General features: G+C 38.8%; 1 long non-coding RNA gene across 1 annotated transcript in view; it reads left to right on the top strand.

Moving 5' to 3' along the window:
• Positions 1-14,187: 14,187 nt before the first annotated feature.
• Positions 14,188-16,237, top strand: part of LOC129349615 (uncharacterized) — a 48,584-nt gene continuing 46,534 nt past the window's right edge. Inside the window, exon 1 of the long non-coding RNA XR_008602678.1 lies at positions 14,188-15,393. This is a non-coding gene — a long non-coding RNA (uncharacterized LOC129349615). The remainder of the gene's footprint in view (positions 15,394-16,237) is intronic.

The following is a 16,237-nucleotide window of genomic DNA, read 5'->3' as shown; positions in this document are numbered from 1 at the left end:
AATTCACTGGAGAGTTTAGTGTTGTTTTTCACAATCAGATATTCAAAACAGGATACAATATTACATTAGCTGACATTTTCTATGGGAGATGTAGAAACTTTGTGTTTCTTGTGTAAAATCAATTCAAAAGGAACATATTTGAAACATGATGAACTCCATCAAGCAAGGTTTGATGAACCCTGGTGTGAAGGACAAAGTGATGTTTCATTGGCAATTCAAATTCAGAAATACAGTTCATTTGCAATATCTTCATTAGCTAAAAATACATATTTTTTTGCAGCTGTAAACTAAATAATATGGTGTGTAACAAAGTCTCTACATGATATACAATCAATCAAGTCAAAAGTGAGGAATTGTATTGTGCTAAACGTTGACAGAAACACATTTGTAAAATGTCACAATAACTTGCAATGTATTTTACACTAAAAATCACTGATGAAAGCAATATGTCAGTGTAGATTAAAAAAAAACACCCACCCGCTTTCTCTCTGTTGGTAGTCTGTCCATATTTACCCATCATGAGTTTGAAAACAGACTTGTAAAAGTTGAGGGATAAATATACACTTTCATGAACAGTACCTGTAATTTGATAACTTATAAACTTCTCCCGTTAAAACCACGTAATGAACATCTTATGTCAAATTTACAGCGTGAAATGGACGAAAGCCACCGGTCCCCAAAACAGGCCTCACAGCTCTGGCTAAATTTAGTCTCTCAGGTGAATGTTTGCAGACAGGTACTCCTGAAATACTCCCAGTGACCTTCAAAAACAACCACCTGGCTCTAAATGCAGCTCTACCCAAATGGAATCAGAGGATGAAAATAGAAAGACAAACATTGAGGGCAGAAACCGTGTCACACAACTGTGACCTACGAGCCTTTTTCTGGCTCCTCCCTGCGTGGCGATATCTCCTGGAGGGAAAAGCAGGAGCCTGGAAAAAAGCAGGTATTACGTATCAAACAGGCCTGAGAGACAGACTGCGGCTGTGGACGAGGAGGTTTCATAAGCACTTAAACAAATCGCAAACAGGTCGACCACACACGCTGCCGTGGAATGGGGAGGGCACAGCACTTTATCACAGGGCTTTTTTGCACATGCAAATGTGGCGTTTGTGTGACTGGCACACCAGACAGTAGCCAGACAGAGAGAGCCAGGTTAAAGCTTCACCTGCAGGACTTCCATCCAAACAAAACCTCAACATACATCCGCCTTTTATTCTCCTTTTAATCTCTTTTCCGCTCTTTTGTTGCTCCAGTCTTTGTGGTTTATAGATTGTAGGTCAACTGCCATCAGCAAGCAGATTCTGAATATCAGTTAAAGCACTGTAGATATAACAGTATAAAAACATTAATGTGTAAGTTCTTTGATTTTTTAAAAAATAAAATAGTTATTGTATTAATTTGGAAGAATGTCTCCTTTTAGACATTTTCTGTATCACTGTTACTGACCTGTTAATGTGTAAGTTAGACTGTAATATTCCAATGGGTCAGACTGTAATGACTTCTGTAATGACATGTAAAATCTCACTGTTTTTGGTTTCTTTTTATCAGAAAGACTGGCAGAAATTGCATATAGTTTTCTTGTAGTTTTATAGTTCCTTTAAAGCTGATATAGCTAATGATAGAAAGAAAATATCATATATACAATGTAATTTATAGTTATCAAACAAATGTAGTGGGATAAAATGTACAACCTTTGCCTCTGTAATGCAGAATCTGGAGACTAAAGCTGCACAAAACAGAAAAACATGTGCGAATGTTTCCACCACTACGAAACACTGAGTTTGTGTGATTAATATCTCCGGTTTAAAAGCAAATTATTATGTAATTTACCCATCCTACACTGATGTAAAAAGTTCTTATATCTTCATCTGTTTTTCGTTTTTCATCGATACCTTTTTTCAGTCATTTGCCCCTTTCATTGTTTGTCCTCAGATATCTCCTTTTCTTTTTTCTTTCTTTATTTTTGCATGAAATCTCCTTTGTGTGCATCCTCTCTGCTCCTCCTTTATCCTCTCTTTTCTCCTCACATCATGACCTTTTTTCTGGCCTGCTCCTCTGGACCTGCGTTAACTGATCTGCCATTTGGAGCCCTCACTCCTCTCACCCCTCCACTCTCTCTCTCTCTCTCTCTCTCTCTCTCTCTGCTCTTCTTTCCCTGCGTTGAACAAATGGGTAATAAGCGCCACTTTGTACCTCTCTCCTCTTTCAGATCCAGAGTGAAGAGTCTGATTAAATAATCATTGGAGGAGCGGTGTGCGTGCGGCTTTCCCCCTACTCCTCACCTTGGGGACATATTGTCCCCTGTCACTGAAACCTCGGGGACAGAAGGCTCCGCCGTGGGGATGCTCAGTGGGGGAGCAAGGAGCTGATGAAACGAAGATCGGGTAATGAAGGCATGGCCCATGGCTTCCGTGGCTCTGCCATATGTTTCACCAAATGCAAATTGCCCCCAATTCAAACAACTTTTTCATCTTGATATATGCAAATGTGTTTATAAATACTGGCTTATAAATATAGCATTACAGTTTATACGGGGAGAGCTTTGAATCATTTGCTCCCTCGCTCTGCTGTTATGTGTGACAGTGGCGCAGCGTGACAAGCTTTAACAAACAGGCTCGGACCTGGCAGTGGCTAATGGTGTCCTGGGGGACAGGATGTGAGGTGGTCAGATTGGGAGAGGAGCACTGACTGGCCAATGAGAACGGCCCGACAAGTGTCTTATCCAATTAAAATTAGCCCAGTTATCACAGAAGCCAATAACAAATCAAAGGGGGAACGTTTACAAATGAGTGCTGGAGGATGAAGTGGCCACACATTTGAACTTTTGACATTTTGAAATCTGGATTGTTTTTCTGTCACATGTCATATTTTTGGACTTTCAGACAACACTCTGAATCACAAGGAAGAATATCGACCTTTGTTCTCGATACAAAATCAATAATCTATAGAAATAACTGGAAAAACAAACACAAAAGTTCATTGTGTTTACATGAGTTCTGTCGGGCAAATCCTGTGGGGTAACATCACCTAAATACCAAAAGCTGAGACGGTGTGTGTGTGTGTGTGTGTGTGTGTGTGTGTGTGTGTGTGTGTGTGTGTGTGTGTGTGTGTGTGTGTGTGTGTGTGTGTGTGTGTGTGTGTGTGTGTGTGTGTGTGTGTGTGTGTGTGTGTGTGTGTGTGTGTGTGTTGCGCTCAGAGCAATGAACCCAAAACATCAACATCAAAGAGGCAAAATGTTAAATAATGATAAAGCCTTGATTGCAGTCTAATTAACTTGATTGAGCTACCCAAGAGCTAAACAGCTTATACATTTCTATTCTGACCTGGAAAAACTTTGTGACACATCTTCAGCCTCCACTTGAAAAAAAAAAAGAAGGAAAAAAAAACATAATTCATTTTCATCCTTATTTTATTTAAAATGCAAACAATTGATCATTTATTTCACTCACTGGTTTCAAACACTGCCTAACGTGTCACATCAGGTCACAAGCCATCCACGAGCCTCTTGAATCTCTGTCATTGAGGCCTCTTGAGGACAGCTGACGGTGTTAGCCGCTCCAGGTTGGGGGTGCAGTCAGGTGTCAGTCGCCGCAGAGATGATCAGATTGTCACAGTCCCGCTGCTTCCCTTGGAGACGGCACCTGAGTCGATGCCTGTGCCAACATCTTCATCATCACCCGCGGCAACAGCAGCTGGCGGCTCTGGACCGGACTGCATGGCCGACACGGGCCAAGTGGGTCAGACTTCACTGAGAGAGTAGAGGCAGTCAACCATAAGGCCTGTTGTTGTTGTTGTTGTTATTGTCAAATATGGCGCATTATGGGAGGAGTGTATTCCTCTCAGTCTGAGTGTAGAATAATTTTGTTTGCTGGTGTGTTGACAGTGAAGTTATTGTGTCCAGTTTCTTACTTGAACATATCTGAAGATTTTGATAGACCACAAATGACCTCATTTGTTGTATCTGAATAACACGCAGTACCTCTGTTTTACCCTCTTTGTTCTCACATCAGTTTGAGATGGCAGCATGCCCTACTGGTGATTTACAAAGATTTCTACTGTTGACAGGCTTTATTTACCACAGACTCATTATAATGATGGCGTGTGTGTGTGTGTGTGTTTGTGTGGCACAGACTGTTAACCATATACAAAAAATTGCAAAAAGAATTAAAAAAGGTGACACAAGGTACTACAACAGGTTTCACTGTCATTGAGCATTACACACTTTTTGAAATGGCACAAAAATGTTCCTCACTAGTTGACCAATTGTGATTAAATTGCAGATAATCAATTATCCAATTCTATCTTTTATTTCCCATTTTCTGACTATGCTAAGGACTTCTTATCAATGTAAAAATTTGAGGTTCATCCACATAGTAGCCCTTTGCTGCATGTCATTCCCTGCTCTCTTTTCCCACATTTCCTGTCTATCTTTACTGCTACTCTCTATAGTAAAGACGAAATGCTCATTTTAAAAAAGAAATCTACACAAAGTTTAATGTTCAGTGTCCATTCCTGATCTTGGAATAAAACAAAGACAAGAATTCCTTAATGCATTCAAATTAAGATGAAATTAAGAAAATGTATAATTCCATAACAACTTGGAAAACACTATGTTTTGAGTAAAATATGCATGTATTTTTGTGACAAAAGCCCAAATATAGCTACTAATTGGATATAGAGAGATGGTTGTTTCAAGAAAGAAGTCTTAACCACATAGGTTGTTCTACCCAATCCTCTAATACAACCCATATCAGTGTACCAGTGACAGGAGATAATAAACCTGTAATTAGGGATGTGTTTTATTAAAAGAAAACTTTCTAAATGCGCTTTAAAAATGAAAGCAAGCAGCAACCTTCTACGTCCAGTGTTTTGTGGAGCCCATTGTCCACCCAGACCACCTCCCTCAGTGACTATGTCAGCTGACCTCCTTGTTTCTCCACCAGGCTTTGTCACTTGAAGGTAAACGTGTTGTTTTGGGGTAGTTACTGAACGAGCAATGCTGTCTCTCACACAGCTACTTAATATGAATATATTCTGTAGGTAAAGGCCTGCCAAGTATTTTTAACTAGAGGAACAGAAGTCACCTAAAGCTGCTTTATGAAATGATACATTGTGCTGATATGGATTAAGATTTGTTGAGTACTGTACCCAGACTGAAGAGACCTGAGGCTCATAGCGTGAAATTTTGTCTGGCTCAGGAGATGGATGAGACACATTTTCAGTTCTGACTAAGAGGTAATGATGAAAAGGGTATAAAAGCAAAGAAAGGAAGCAAAGATAAGACACAGAGCATTGTAGCATTGCATCTTTTTTTTTGGAATCAGCAACGTAAATTGATCTTCACTTGCAATTGCATAAAATATTCTCATGCTGAAGCCAATAAAACAGATTTCTTAGAAGTTAATAAGTTGCCACTGTTCAGCACAGTTTGGATCGGCACAAATTGGAAAGTGAATGAGGACAAGCATGTATCAGTAGTTAAGTCAGTAGATGCTGACACCACTGTCACACAACTAATCTGAGGCCTGCATGAGTCCACCAGTCCCAAGTCTTGACAGATGAGTTGTGCTGGTTACTGTAACCTCCAGGTTCACTGTCAGCTCATTAGCCTGAGTGCTCTGCTGCTAATTCAGGGGGGTTACGAACTGGATGCTAATTAATCACGGACAGAGACGACCCCGCACGTAACTGCAGACGAAGCAGTGGCAAACGCTGCCGCTGCCGCTGCCGCTGCCGCTGCCGTGCAGGGCGTCACGCTCAGGTGGAGTTTGTGGGTGAACACGGCACCATAAGGGTCGCTGTATACACTGCTGAAGAATAAATGACAAAGCAAATAAAGGCAGTGAAACAACCGTGTGATCACAGGGAGATTATAGGGTGGATGGTTAAAAATACTGTGACAGAAGCTGTTAACTAGTCTCACGAGAAAGAAAAGTTATAAAATAGATCCAATAGTAAAGATGAATTCAGATTTTGTCATGTTGTCAGGAGGATGTTTGATTTTATTGACATCATGCCTCACAATCATGAAGATAGCTCTGCTTTAGTTTAAAAACTGGGAATCCTTGATTAACCCCTAGCTAACCTGAATGCACCACATTTGACATTTTATTTTGGTTTCAGTAAATAGTGAAAATTCATGCTTAGTTTATTTAAATGAGGATGTTGGTGTTGTTTTTTTAAATGTATAAATGATCCCTATGGACTGCATGTATTAAGAATTGGCAACATTACCACAGTATGTGTGTATTTACCCAAGTTTTGTTTGTATTAATATTAATGTTTTGCTTGGAACACAACATGTTCTCACCTGAGATGGCAAAATGTCCAGCATTTATCTGCATTCCTGTTTCTGTGGACATGACATATTTAAGTGCAATTTCCAGTCTCTTTTAGATGTGTTGTGCTCCCCGAGGCTTCAGTCATATTTCTCTGTAGGTTTTTGTTACTCTTTTTACATTAAAGCACATATTCTGACCTATTGTTAATATAAGGAAATACTGACAAGTACAGCTTTGACCTGTCCAACTGACCCTTTAAGAAAATTCAGTTAAATTTCACAACTTTTATAAGTAGTTCTGTTGTTTTTAGTGAGGTTTTGGCCTGCGGCTGGACCTTCACACTGGTTCATTACTGAAATAAAAGCATCTGTTAAGCATGATAATGGATGACAGGAAATATGACAGTAAGTCTAAATGATATCTCAGTTGATATGACGGAAAGAACATGAAGATAAACAGTACATGAACTTTGGTGGAGGATTAAATGGATGTTGAGGATGTGACGGGCTGTGTGTGTTCAGAGCTACAATGGCTCCCTCTTGAGGGTTTGATGTGAGGAAACGGAAGACATCGGAGGAAGGAGGAGATGAACGGGACAGTCAGTGCTGTAGGGTTTTATCATTTCTAAGAGGAAAAAACACGAAACAAAACAAAGAAAAACACATGCAAGCCATTTAGTTCTATGTGTATTGTATAGACAACTTGCATGACCTTTAAAGACTAAATTATACTTTATTTAATGATCATTGTCATTTCACTGTACTGTTTATAATGTATTCTATTATGGAGTTTAATGTATTTTAGGATATTTGTAAACTTAGTCTGACGAAGTCTTTACAATAAAGTTAAAGATGATTAACTTCTACTGTTCTTAGACATCAAACTTTGTTTTATAGTTTTCCTTTTGAATTGAATCTGTGTCTTTTTGTCTGTTCCTTTTTTGTGTTATTGGGCTGTTTCGCTACCAACAAATTGTAATTTCTGGGTTAGGGTTAGGATTTTGTGCTTAATTTTAAGACAGAATGCCTAATTTCCTTATGAAGTAAATGATAAATAAATGTAAATGACAGCACTGTATATGGAGAGCTGGCTTCTTTGTACTGCAGAACATCTACAGTCACCTACATGTACAACAGTATCTGTTTGTGCAAAAAAAACCCTCCATGTACGTGCACCTCACTATCCCTGGTGGCCTCATTAACACCACAGCATCCTGACTGAAATGAAGCACCAGCCAGATGCATTGTTGATCACATGACATGAAGATGGATGGATGGGGAGGGCAGGCTGGGATGAGTGTATGCAGTGAGCTTTAAAGCAGCATTAGAGATACAAAAAAAATTGTGTGGCACTCAGCAAGTATTTGTGACCATCTTAATTTGGTAGAAATGAACAAGATGCGGTGATAAAATATTGTTTAGGAGAATAGAATAGAAATATGTTCCAGAAAAGGCAGAAAAATTCTCATGAACAAAGACAGTCATTACCGTTGTACACCAGAGGGCAGCAAATGACAGCTTGTCAGTTTGACCCAGTAACTATTAATGCTACTGCTGCCAGTATTTCAGCTACTGCTGGTTCTACTAGTTAGCTGCTACTGTTATTATTACTGCAGCGACCACAACTATCTTCACTACCATTTTTGATACAACAGCTTCAAAATACTGCTGTTATTCTACTTGTGTTACTGTTGCTATTATGCTACTTTCACTACTACCACTACAACCAAACAGGCCTCATTGTGCAGAGATTGACAGCAAAAAATAAACAGAACAATGATGTTATAAAATGCCTGCTATCATTGTGAAATATCATAATTCACATTCCGCAATTAGTTTCACCAGCCTTCAGAATTGTTTCCTTTTCCCCAAATGGTACATCAAGAAAAAGTAAAGGTATAACATTAAAAACAGCTGCATTTGCATTTCTTGTCCTTGAGCTACTTCCCTGCTGGCTCACTATCATGGCTGTCTGGCACACTCACTACAATGGAGTCACTGTCAGCAAAATTTGTGTCACCTGCATTTTTTTTCTGCCATAGCAAGTCAACATGTGTACTGCTACAAAATATCTATTTCTATCTATGTTTTGCATAATTCCTAAGAGACTTGTGTATTTGTGTTATTGCCCTTCAAATCTGACCACCCACACAGTTCTCACGAAGCAGAACAACTGAGTTTTGTCAGCTGTTAATCTGTTGAATAATACATATTATCTGAGGATGTTATTTTTTAAGTGCAGCTTTGGTTTTTGCTTGTTCTGTCATGAATATTTAATGTTAAAGAGAGATTTGAAACCATGTTTTCAGCGGCTTCAAGGAGTCAGCTTTCTTCCACATCCATTTCTGAAATGTGTCTCAGAGACAGTTTGTATGTGATCACAACACAGATAATGTGTGAACGTGAGTTTCTCTGATTAGATATCTGCACACCTGGAATTGCAAAGGAATTGCTATCAGCCTTGACTAACCTTTTGGTGTTTTTCATCCTTTGATCAAAGCACAACAGACAGACACATAAAGCTATGAACACCTATTATGCGATCAGCCAGTGGTCAGAAAGGTCAGGAGCACATGTCCAGATTGTAAAGATTCACTGTTTTGCCCAAGGACAGTTCACCAGAAACCCATCCATCCAGCTTCATATGAAGTCGCTGCTCACACTGAAGTAGTACATCGAGTAAACATAGCAATACACAGTTTGTCAAGAGAAATCCATACCACATGTTAATTATGTACAGTTCATTCTCATATATTATGTTTAGCAGTTAGTGTACAAAACTGTCAAGAGACGTCATCATTTTATAGATGACTAACAGGATATCATACAATATGCGTGACGCTGAATGTCAGTCACATTTTGACTCTGGAACACGGCAATTAAATTTCACACAGAGACAAAATCTTTTCAGTACTCAATAGATGATAATATTATTTAAAAACCTGCTTAGAATCAATATGAAGTCAGGATTTGTGAAGCAAGCAGCACAATGTTAGTGCAGTTTTATTCCAATACTTAAATTAAAGTAGTATTAATTGTGTTTTGTGGCTGGTAAGAGGCAGTGAAACAAACTGTAAGCACAATATTGATGACAAAGATGATGTAATTGTTTGCAAAAATGCATTTACATAGGTTGCCAGATAAATTGCTTCAAATAAACATTTATGTTAGTGGTTATTTAGAGCAATTTATCTGGCAACCTGATCTACTTTGTTCTGGTATTAGCTCTACTAACTCAAGAATTTTGTTTCTCTTTAGCTGCTTAATGCTCCACTGTGTTCACTAGCTAGTTGCCAGTGTTGTCTGTCTGCTTTTATCAATTTATGAGGACTTGTTTGTGCAGAAACTAGCTTCTTACTGCTGCTGGAGCACCAATAAAAGCAGAGGGGATGAACGAGGAGGTGCAGTAAAGCAAAACAATGAGCTAAAAGACAGTAAAAAAGGTCTATAAAGGTGAAGGGAATAAGAGCCGCTAATAATTACATTAGGGTTCGTCACTAGTCAGTGAGTGTTAACGTTCACATCACATTCTAAGTTCAGGTTTTACATTTAAAAAATCTTGGTTTATATTTATTTTGCAGGGCGTGAAACCCCAAAACTGCAGACATCACGATAATCATCACAGGTGCATGCATTTGCAATCCCACAAGCTGATTTTACATAAATTAACATGTTAGCTTCTCTCTGCAGAGTGTTTAGAGGACAAGAGCACTGAGACTCAGTGAATCATTAGAGGGAGCTGCTGTTTTTTTGCTTTGGCATTCACCAAAACAAATGTCTTAACTATCAACATCGCCCCAGTGCTCAGTGCAGTTAACCCCCCATGGATCAGGAGGCTAAGCTGCTACCACACGAGCATGTAAACACACTCTGAGACACATGCAGTTCTGTTTCTCACACTCTCCTCATTGTTCACATTAGGAGAATTCCCTCCAGACACTCATGCATTAAACAGCCAGGGAGTTGAATGTATGCATAGGCTGTAATTGGCGGATTATAAATTCCTACACACTGGTGGCACTGTTGACTTTGCCATCTCTGACTCCCCAGTGTATTCATTTCAAAGGACTCTATTTGTAGCCTTTTGGTGAAAAACCACAGTTTAATGTGAGTCCTGCAGCCCCAGTCTGGTGAAATACACACACATTATAATTGGGTCCTTTTACATAGAGATAAATTATGCATGAACTTAATGGTCGGGGTTTGTGGCCCCTGCTGATATGGAAACTGCAAGGGTTTGAAAAACTCTGTGGGGACTCAGCAGAAGAAAAATATAATGTTCTCGAAGTCTGCGTATATACTCATTAAAATCATATGTAGTTATTTTACTGTACCCTCGCGATCATTAGATGAAAACTAAGCGGTGTGACATTTTCCTTTTTCATTTTCATGTGTCAGCACCTTTAAACGTTGATGTGTGATTAATTTTTACACATTTGCTCCACTTGGCATATGGAGTCCTGCTGTTTCCAGATTGAGAGATCAGAGCTTCATTCAAATTTGTCAAGGTTAGAATGAAACTGTCTCACTGTCCTGCCAGTCATTAGCACAACTACAAACAATACACAATTAAAAGAAGTCTTAGTTGTTGTTAAGTATTTAGGGAAAACCACTTAAGCCACATGAGGACACATGCATGCTTTCACTGCACGTGCAAATTGTATAGCATCAAAGCCACATTCAGGGTGGAGAAATAACCACCAGTTAAATGCTGCTAAGCATTGGCTGTGAGACAAGTTTTTCTACTTTGCCAGCCACGTTGGCAGGAAACCAACAATTATTCGAAAGTCCTATTAAGTTGTAAAAAATTATGTGCGGCCGTTAAAAAGAGTGGAGATGCCGTTTTGAAACCATTAGCTGATGTTGATGGGAGAAAAAGCTGCTTTCTTGCCCTGATCACTGGCCTCAAGGGTGTAAATTAAATTTCTTTTAAAAAAAAGTGACTGAAAAAACAGATTCGGAAAGACACTTCATCACCCAAGCATTTTTAGATGTTGCATCATGTGTTTAGATTTTTAGTATGGGTGCCACCAGGATTGTCCTATTACAGTCAAGTGCAGGTCCGGACTTGAACACAGTGTGGGTAAAGTGTGGTGAGTAAATAAATGCTCATACTTAATGTAGATATGAATGTGATGCAGTCTAGCAGTTAAAAAATGCCTTGGAAGGTTTTTTCTGGACTCATAAAGAGAATGAGTTGTTGTACTACACTGGCTATTAGTTTATACCATCAATGGATTGCCAGAGTTGGAAATTATCAAATTCTACAGATAGTTTAAAGTTGCTCTAATCAGAATTTTAGAGTTAGATACTGATTAAAATATTACACTTGATGTGAAAGCAGCTTGTTGTGTCAAACCCACTGAGAATAACTACTTAGCCCTCTCAGTTCTGTTGAAAGTATTCAGCATCTTTCGGCTTGTTGTTTTGCTTTTATGACCCACAATTCTGGCATGCATTTAGCAAATAAATTCCCAGATACCATTTGGAGAAAGAGTAGAGTAGTGAATATGAAACTGAATACTGGACTTCTGTTCACCAGGGTTTGTGGGATTGCAAACTGGTTCATCATAACAACTTAGTGAGATATTACAGTTTTTCTCAGTCGCTTTGGTACATTTCTCGAATCATCCTCGACATTTGCAAAACAGTAAGTGCATTTCTCAAAACAATTCGTCCAAATAGCAAAACACCATGGATTACCTGCAAAAGCCAGTTTCTTGCTCAAAATCCTTAGTTCATCTCTCAAAAGTAAATATCTGTGTCAATGAACATGTCAGTGGCATCAGAATGACAAGTGTCATTGTGTATGAATAGGACAGTCAAATTGCTTAGTCATGTTGTCATTATAACAGTGTATCCTGGAGGGATGTTCTGATGGAAACGATGGCTAAAGTTTTGATGATAATTATTGTAAGTTGTAAGTTACACCTCAGTGTTTGTTTACATAAACAAACGAGAAAACCACTCAGAGAGTGCAGTACTCTGCCAAGGCTGCTCAGTCGTTGCACCATTTCCGATGGACGAAATCTTTAATAAAAAAATTACCTTGTGATGAGCACAGGCGTGTGCTATGCATGTGTATGTTATGTACGGATACCGAATCGCGTGACCTAAATATGTAGAGGACGGCGAGAATTGATGGGACTCGGAAACACTCCACAATTTAATCAACTGTTCCTTGTATGATTTCCGACAGAAAATCGCAGTGGATTTGTCGTAGGATCGCAATCACGTGATCGTCAGCAGGCAGCTTATTGTCATAGTTACAGTGACGCAGTGCTGCTGTCTCGTAAGACAGAAATGCTCAAATCTAATCAGGTGGTCTTTGTGTCATTTTACCTTCCCTGAAAATTTCATCCAAATCCGTCAGTCCGTTTTTGAGCAATGTTGCTAAAAGACAGACAGACAGACAGAAAAACAGACGGACAAACGTACACTGACGGTCACATAACTCTGCCACGTTCCTTGGCAGAGTTAAAAGTTCTACACACCCAACACACTAAAGGAAAGGGGAAACTCCCAAAATTATGAGTTCTTTAATACCCTGCCATTTGCACACACACCATCTTGACTGGCATTTTTGATAGATACATTTCAACACTTAAAACAATGGGGGTAAAAGACTAAATCAAAGGATTTATAATGAAAGAGAAGCAGCTTTAATGCTGGCATAATTCTTGCTTGCCAGCAGAGACTTAAATTAAGGTCACAGGTTTCTCAGTGCCTCCTTTTACAGTAAATGTGCACTTCCAGTCCCACCTGACTGCAGATCGTACTGCACCAGGCACAGTGTGTTACCATCACTCCTCCACCTCTCTCTTTCTCTCAGTGAATGCAGGGAATGTCTTTTACAGATGGGCTTGCCACCGTTTGGGATTTACAGTTAAACCAATTACTCATGAGGTCATGGGAAGTCCTCACGTCTGACCGATCACTGATAAACCGAGTTTATCAGGTGGCTGCAAGCCAAAGAGCCTCTGAGTCACAGGAAAAGGATGAGAAAGTTACTTTATAGGAAAGCCAGGGGCTTCGTTTATTTGAAAAAGACAAAAGGCTGAAGCTAAGTGTCCGTAGAGTTTGCTCAGACTGTGATAAAATATAAAAGTGAGTCTGGAAACTCAAAATTTTCTCTATACACCAATAACATAAAAAGAAAAGATAATAAATGAGTACAGAACACAAGGAAAGAGGGGTGTTATATGGTATCAATAAGGTACAGTGGATTATATGTGTGTCTCTTTGGCCAACACTGATTTAACATCAGTTATCCTCTGCATTAAATGCTACACACAGCCCTACACTGTAAAAATGAAGAATCCCATTAAAGATTGTGGAAATCTGGGAGCAGAAGTGACAAAAAAAATATGTTAAACAGCAGAATACTGTGAAGTTCAGAATATAAACACTGTGACAGTAATTGCAAATATGTGTATGTACTCACATTTTAGTATATTTAAATACGATAATTTAAAAAAAAATAGTTACTATTTGTAAAAACACTGATTTTTAATATGTAATTTTTTACAGTTAACATGTAAATTAATACATAATATGTTATTTAACAAAGTTGTAAAATATCACATTAAAAAATGAAAGCATTTTTTGTCCTTATATCTATGAAATAATAACATTTTTTGCTGATTTGAATACAATAAAATAATGTAATTTTACAGTTAATTGTGGTTTAAAGGTAAACATATAAATGAATATTTGGATGATGTTCATTTTGTCGTTAACTATCATAGGATAACGTTATTTCTTTTTCACCGACAAATCAAAGATAATGTGGTTTTACCTTAGCTGACATGTTTCAACTGCAACTGCAGTCTTCTTCAGAGCGTCATCTGACGTGTGCTGACGTGTCCTTTTTATCAGGTGTCCTGTCTGAGGTTTTGCAATGGGAGATCCACTATCTGCAATAAGGAGTAATTTTTCATGGAGGACCTAGAAACCAAAGCCATCCACACACTGCAGACCCACACTCTGGAAACGATATGTTGATGACATCCTGGAAATAATAAAATCTGGACACACACAAGAACTTATCGATCATCTGAACGACATGGACGACACAGGAAATATACAATTCATGCACGAAGAAGAAATAAACCGGACCATTTCATTTTTGGACTTAAACATACACCACAGAGAAGACAGCAGCATTAAGATCACAGTTTACAGGAAACCTACACATACAGACCAGAACCTCCTCTGGACATCAGAACATCCCACAGTTTACAAACTATCAGTAGTTAGAACACTTTATGAAAGGACAAGTATCATAACAGACGATAAAAACAAACAGGAGGAGGAAAAACACATCAAGAACGCACTCACACACTGCCAATACCTGACATGGGCCATCAACAAAGGAAAACAACAAGCTAAAAACAAAGTAAATACACAAAAGGAAACACAAACAAAACAACCGGACAATAAAAACAAAGACACAATCACCATCCCATACATCCGTGGGATAACAGAACCCATACAGCGCATAATGAAAAAACACAACATCAACACAGCAGTAAAACCACATACAAAACTCCGGCAGCTATTAGTCCATCCCAAAGACAAAATAGAACCGGACAAGAAATGCAGCATCATTTATGAAATTCCGTGCAAATCTTGCGAGAAAACATACATTGGAGAAACAGGCAGATCATTCAGCACAAGACGAAAAGAACACCAGACAGAATGCGAAAAGGAAACAACTGGACGACTCACAAGAACACAAAAAGAAAAAGCCGAACAAGAAAACAAAAAATCAGCCATCAGGGATCACTGCAAAAGAAATAATCATATCATGGACTGGGACAGGGGGAGGATTGTAACATCGGAGACCAACAAGCATAAACGATGGATCAAGGAGGCCATCGAGATCAGGAAGCGGGCGAGCTGCTCCATGAACCGGGACGAGGGGGACTACACCCTCTAATACCTGGGACTCCATCCTCCAGAGAGCACCTGGCGGCGGGGGGCGTGGCCTATCTGACAGATTCTGACAGATCTGTCAGACCGGTCACCTGATAAAAAAGGACACGTCAGCACACGTCAGATGACGCTCTGAAGAAGACTGCAGTTGCAGTTGAAACATGTCAGCTAAGGTAAAACCATCTTATCTTTGATTTGTCGGTGTAAAAGAAATAACGTTATCCTATAAATGAATACTTGATCTGTAAAGTAACTTATTAGAAACAACATGTAGAGATCTACTGAAGCGTTGCTGATTCGAGCTGATATGGAAAAGCACATAGTTGCGTGCAGGTTTGGTCTCATTTAGAGATGTTAGGCCAGAGCTCTGAGTTTCGGTCAGAGAGTTCAAGTGTATCACATGCACATGATTTGGATTGACCACCCCACAGTTACATAATCTGACTTCACGAGGTCTTTCAAAGCTTAAAATGTAAAAATAAATTAAATTGGTCATTTGATTTCTGGTGTTGGGAGGGGGGTTTTGTTTAGTATTGTTGAATGTCAGCAAAATGTTACTCTACTGAGTAGAAAGTACAACTTTATACTTCTGAAAAGAGAAGCTAGTCTGAAGTTTATAGAGCCACTTTAAATTTTTAAATAAGCTGACTTTGTCATTATCCTGTAAGCAAAAATGGAGACAATGGTTCAAAAACAGCTGTTAAAGCTGCCATAATCAGTATTTTTGTATTAATAGTGTTGAAGTGACTACTCTGTGTGCACACAGTGAAGTACCAGTCGAGAATTATCACCAAACTCTGCAGTTTCTCTAATCTATGCAGGGCATTTTGGCATCTTTCAGCTTGTAATTTTGGTTTGACAGTCTTCAACGTTAATGTTCCAGTTAATTTTGACTTTTATATCAGGGTTAGTTCATGCAGATGCAGGTTTTCAGCAATAAACAGTAGGGGAAAAAAATTCTACACTACCTGTAAAGCACAAAAATAAACAACTAACTAAACTGCTAGTTAAGCAATA

The sequence above is a fragment of the Amphiprion ocellaris genome, chromosome 9 (assembly GCF_022539595.1).
Source record: "Amphiprion ocellaris isolate individual 3 ecotype Okinawa chromosome 9, ASM2253959v1, whole genome shotgun sequence".
NCBI classification, from domain to species: domain Eukaryota; kingdom Metazoa; phylum Chordata; class Actinopteri; family Pomacentridae; genus Amphiprion; species Amphiprion ocellaris.
The sequence above is the reverse complement of the archived record's forward strand: the minus strand, read 5'-3'. Positions and strand labels throughout refer to the sequence as shown.